Below are 6,068 nucleotides of genomic sequence, written 5' to 3'. Positions count from 1 at the left end.
AAGTGCAGAGAAAAAAAAAAAGAGTTATTCTAGAGACCCCCCAAAATGAAGTTCCCCAAATCACCAACTCAAAAAGTTGTGTGTCCTGAGACGGACTTGTGTTTCACCAACTCTCCCACCCACTTCTGGGGGGACCTACTCTCTCATTCTGATTGGTTGGACCAGCCCGTACTGTGTCAGTGTGTGTGCATGAGTGTGGTATGAGCATCTTTGTCAGTTTGTGTGCACAAGTGTGAGTGCACTGACCTCACTGATGAGGTGTTGACTGCGAGCCTTTCAGCCCGTGTGTACTTAAATCTCAAATGAGAGTTTTTCCAGCACTGCCATGAATCTGCGATCCACAGAGACAGTCTTTCAGACAGTCTCGTAAAACAAAGCTTGTCCTCCAAAAACAGTCAAAACAGAGCAGGCATTCTGGAGGCTCATGGTTTGAATACATTTTTTCCCGCTTCAATCCTCTTCATTCAATGGTGCACATACTTACACAGCTTTAGAACTTCAGTGGTCTCAGAACAGTGTCATAAAACTTTTTGATGTTTACTACCAATGCGCGGATATTGCTACACATTTGATATGAATGTTAATTATGATTTTTTTCCAAAATCAGTTATAAAGGTACAATAGAAACTTATAATCAGGGATTCAGGAATTTCAAAACTGTGGAGGAGTCTCGAACACCTGATCTACGATGTGCAACCCATCGTACCAGGCATCGTATCTTGAGTTCCCATCAACTATACATTATCCCACCTCAACCACAACCAGACCCCCAAAAAAGCCAGAATTGGGCACCACAATCCCCAAAAAGCACATCTAAAAGTCCAAAAGGATTGCACCCAGGTATGTTTTACTGTTTGACAGCATGAAAACGTAAAATTGGTTTTATTGTAAAAAGCGGTTGTCAGGGATGTGCGTCAAAGATCATAACCATTAAATTGTAGTGCAACTTTGGAGAAAGTTGAAGACAGTCATCGCCTGTGATTGGCTAGCAACCAGTTCGAGGTGTAATCGCCTCCTGATCGAAGACAGCTGGGCTAGGATCCAGCATGGCGACGACCCTCATGAGGACAGGCGGATTAGGTAATGGGTAGATGGATAGATAATCGTTGTGAAATGGATATTTTTAGATGAGGAGGAAAGTTTCATGGGGCACATGGTTAATAATATACCACAAATCATAATGATCAGTAAAGGTTGTTGAGAAGCTTTCATCCCCCACCATCCCCTGTCCGCCCTCCATGTTTGATACCCTTGCGTAATCTTTTTTTGGAGTTAGTACAGCACTGTGCAACAATGTGACTGGGGAAAACCCCTGCTCCAGTCTAAATCTCCCGCCCTCCACCCCCACTCATTGGTGGTATACTGGTTTGACTGCTGGGTCAGACTCACTCTCATGCTCCCATGCTCTTTGACATGGCACAACACATTGCCCAAAATGAGGAAAAGTCCCATCGACTTGAAGCTGATTTTGTTTTGATATAAAGCAACCTTTGATGTCAAAGTGAGAAAAGATAAAGGCACATAAAGTCTGGGAGGTTGTAGGAATTGATGAGATCCTGGTCAAATTTCAAACTGGCACCTTTGCGGCAAATCTGAGACGGCATCTTAAGGTCACGGGGGGTTGTTAAAGTGACAAATAAAACATTGAACTATGCTGACCATCAAAGAGATTGTTACATGAGATCACAGTAGTTACATCATAACTGGACTTGTATCGAAAACTTTCATAGGCATTTCTTATTCTACCTTCACCACATTCCAATCCTTATGAACCCAACCCCTCATTGTCCAAGATGACAATGCCACCAATCTTTTAACGTTACACCGACCCGTCATTCGGCCGAGCAAAGTGCAATGCACCATCGACAAGCCGCTTTGTGGCTGATGCAAGTGTACCGTGTGTACACTACTGTGCATACGCTGCCTGAATTCAATCACATCCCCATTGTGATGTCAGAAAGCGAAATCAATGAGAGAGAGGGTGACAGTGATTTCAACATATGTTGCAAGTGTTCAAGGGCAGAGTGAAAAAAATCTGAAACTGGAAGAGGCTAAAGTGCACCTCCAAGCAGTCTTTAAATAGATCTAGTTCACGTACAAGCCTGATCTACCCAAGATCCCACTCTGCCTATATAAACAGTTCCTCCTCATCAGTAAACGCCAAAGTCGTCAGGCGTTTTCGTGCTAATAGTGGGGAGAAAAAAAAAATCCATATTGTCGAACTGAAGCCTACTCAGCGTTCAACATTAATAGTGGCCTGAAGGCCACTACATGACTCACCCAAAGTCTTGGCAGTGTGATTTTTACTCTTCTCCTTGTTAATCAATTAGCCTCTGATGGATGAACCCGCCTTTTTCCCACACTGCTGCTATTGGCCCTGTCCATGGTGAAGCGTTAAATAAAGTTGTGTTTGAAATAGCCATCTGGCAGTCAGGTACTCCCCATTAATCCCGCCAAAAATGCAGTTTTTTTTTGTGACAGGTCGTAAATAGATCCACTCCAGACTTTATTGGATTCCTAATGCTTAAAGCCTTCACCAAGCTTGATTAAAAAGACTTTGGTTTATGCGTAATCCTCTTTAAAGATGGATGTACAAACAAACTGAGGTCTTCTCCTCATCCTCCTTGCTAGAAGGTCCGTTCCTTAAATCTCAGGAAATTTGCTCCTGATAGATAGTTCAAGTCACAGGTTGGCAGCCTCTTGCAGTTTTGATCTTTTTCGTGTCTAACTATTTCAGTTTACTGATCGGTCTATCCCTCGCCCAAGGATGATGAACGCTCACCCTTTGATCTCTTTGCTGTCCGCAACATTTCACAGGAAGAAATGTGACTCTGTGACACCATAAATCACTTTGTAAAACATTTCAAGTCCCCTCATGGGAACCACACTTCCAAGAGGCTTAAGGTTCTGAGGGGCATGATTGGTGGTCTTTTTTGTTTTTACAATCCTGGAGTCCAAAATAGAGTTTACCCAACGTTTCAAGTCTCGAGTGTCTTTCAATGTCGTCGGAGCGGTCTATAACGTCACTGGATGCTACTCTTTAGTTAAACAACAAAAGCAAACGTAGCGAGTTTACATATTTAGCAAAAGGACAATACATACATACATATACTCTAGCCAAATTGTGGAATTTTCCCACCCTTGCGATTAGTCAATAAAGACGAGATTGTTGGACTCCACCAAAAGGGACACGACACAACAATCTTAAATTCTTGCAGCTGAGCATACATAGTGACAGTTGGTCAACATTTAATTTAACTTCCCATCAAATCTCATTTGCGAATTGCATCGCAATATTTTTAGGTTAATTTGTTTTCTGGGTAATGATGCAAGTTTCACACTTTACATGTATGTATGGCTCCACCAAAGACGCATCACGTCTGTGTTGTCACATTGTATGCACAGTTAGCATAAACAACAACAGCTGGACACCGATGTACATGACTACGTCCACGCTAAAATTACTGAATATGATTTAATCCAATGCTTATTATTAGTTTATTGACACTCTATGATAACTTAACTCATTCACTGCCAGACATGTGCAAAAATGTGTCCACTCCAGTGCCAGGGTTTTTGTAATTGTTACTTGAATTCCAGGACCCACAGAATATGAAGTTTTAGGACAACATAAACATTCAATACAGCTTTAGAAACGTTAGACTCTCTTCTTTCATCAGAAAAAAAGTTCCTAAATTATATGGGTCTGAAGTTATATGAGTTTGAAATGAGGGTGGCTGTCCAAAATACAATGCAATACAAACATATTGGTTTATATACGGCTTTAACAGCAGCTGAAGCTGGAACAAAGCGCTAACATACTAGAAAGGGGAAAAAAATATTGCCGGAGGCCATGGCCAGCGCTTTATCGGCACTCACGCATGAAAAACCAACCAGAACAAATTCGGGACATCATATTTTTAATTCCCGAATAAATTCGTGAATGGCAGTGAATGAGTTAAGTTGCCACATAACCAAATCAATGTCGGCTTTTATCCCAGAGCAAAAATTCGCAGACTCAGACCTTATGGCTGTCGTCCAATTGGATGACTGATAAATGATGTCATGTATTTATTTAATCCCCTCTCCCTTTTTTTAAACATACTATAAAAGAGTGAGAGAAAAAAGTCAGCATTACCGGCCCAGTGCGATCCTCCATGTTGAAACAATCAGAATTTTGTCAGGCTGTCTTCTGCATATCTTGTGAGGCATTTGTGTGTGTGTGTGTGTGTGTGTGTGTGTGTGTGTGTGTTACCAAGACCCCCCGAAATGAATGGTACCCCCTGTGCCTTCTTGCAAAGCCAGCACATGAGTATCCATTGTCATGGTTAATGTTAGTAAGCCTGTGCAAACGCGTACGCACTCAATGCCTTCTCCTCTGTGTATGCATATTGTGTTTTCAGGTGCGTTGGTAGGTGGGTGTTTGTACATGAGCGAGGGAGAGAGAGATCCTGTTTTGTGTGTGTGCGTGCGCGTCAGTGTAAGGGCAATGTGCACGACTGCGGACTCCTCAGAGGTTAACAAGTCAGCAGGATAGGTTCTGCGTCACTGACACATTCAGCAGAGAGTCTTTACATCAGGCCTTGACTTTCCACCATTATCTGACCAAAGTGTCTCGGGAATGAAACCCACTGTGAAGATGTAGTAATGGTTCAATTACATCACAGGTGTCAAAGTCAAGGCCCCGGGGCCAAATCTGGCCCGCCACATCATTTTATCTGGCCCACAAAGGCAAATCAAACCTGTGAAATTCCATGATGCTTGCTAAAGTCCGAACCAAAATTTAAAATTGTCCTATGTAAACCACAATAACAGTCATTATTTTTTACTTCAGATTTGAAAACTGGTTATTTCTTAATTTGTTGTCCGCTCTATATGTAATATGTGGAGGGGATTAAACATTCTAATGGCTTCCCCAAATTCTTAATGGCCCTCGACAGGAAACCGTACCTACAGTGTGGCCCGCAGCAAAAAATGACTTTGTCATCCTTGAATTACATGCAAGACATGCAAGAATCCCATAACTGCAGGTATTTGAAATTATTGGCTATCCAATGCCAAATGGTTTAATGTTCGAATATTACTCATTCACTACCATCCCCGGCAGTTATTTTTTTCCTGCAGGGGTGCTGATAAAGCGCTTCATTTTCTTCAAAAGATAACCCTGCGCCTTATATGCAGGTGCGCCTTATATGTGAAGTCATGTTGAGCCACACAGGTCTCGCAACTAGTGTCAGCAGCTACCGATTTCCCCCTGTAGAAGAAGTAGTGCGGAACCGCAGCCTCTACTCTACTGTCTTTTAATGTGGTGTGGCTTAAATTTGGAAAACATTAATATACTGTATTTATATATTAGATTTAGAAAACATTTTTCATTGTTCGAAGGTGCGCTTTATACTCCGGTGTGCCTTATATATGGCAAAAGTTTGAAAATACACAATTCATTGGGGATGTACCTTAAAGCCCGGTGCGACTTGTACTTGTACGTGGAAAAAAGTTTGAAAATACACCATTCCTTTGGGGGTACGCCTTATACTCCAGTGCGCCATATACACCGGAAAACATGGTACATGATTTAGCTTTTAAGAAATATTTTTTTTTTCAATTAATATGGGCAAAATATAATTTTAATTTTTTTCCATTTTTATTGACCTAAATAATATAGCAATAAGAATCTTACTCCGGTGCGCCTTATATATCGGAAATTACGGTACACATGCAATTAAAAGAAGCAAATTGCTTTGCCTTCATGAAGTATTTGGCTTAATTTGAGCAGATACTGAAATCCCCCATAGATGTTGAATGGATAGAATTGGTGTCGCGGCATAATAACGGATTTGGCCACACACTGTGGAGCAACACTCACCGACAATTCACCAATACTAACTAAAGAAACTAATTACCACATCCGAGCATGTATTTAAAAAAAAAATGTATCTAAACGAAATTAATTTTTGTGATGATACGAACATGATTTGATGTTAATGTTTACTATTTACAACGTTGGTAATAAACCTCAAGTCATTTGCATTGGGTGAAATTGGACGAAGGGCGTAGGCCGTAGGCGG

Source organism: Hippocampus bargibanti, linkage group LG12, assembly GCF_051943395.1.
Source record: "Hippocampus bargibanti isolate YZ-2025 linkage group LG12, ASM5194339v1, whole genome shotgun sequence".
Lineage (NCBI taxonomy): Eukaryota > Metazoa > Chordata > Actinopteri > Syngnathiformes > Syngnathidae > Hippocampus > Hippocampus bargibanti.
The sequence above is the reverse complement of the archived record's forward strand: the minus strand, read 5'-3'. Positions refer to the sequence as shown.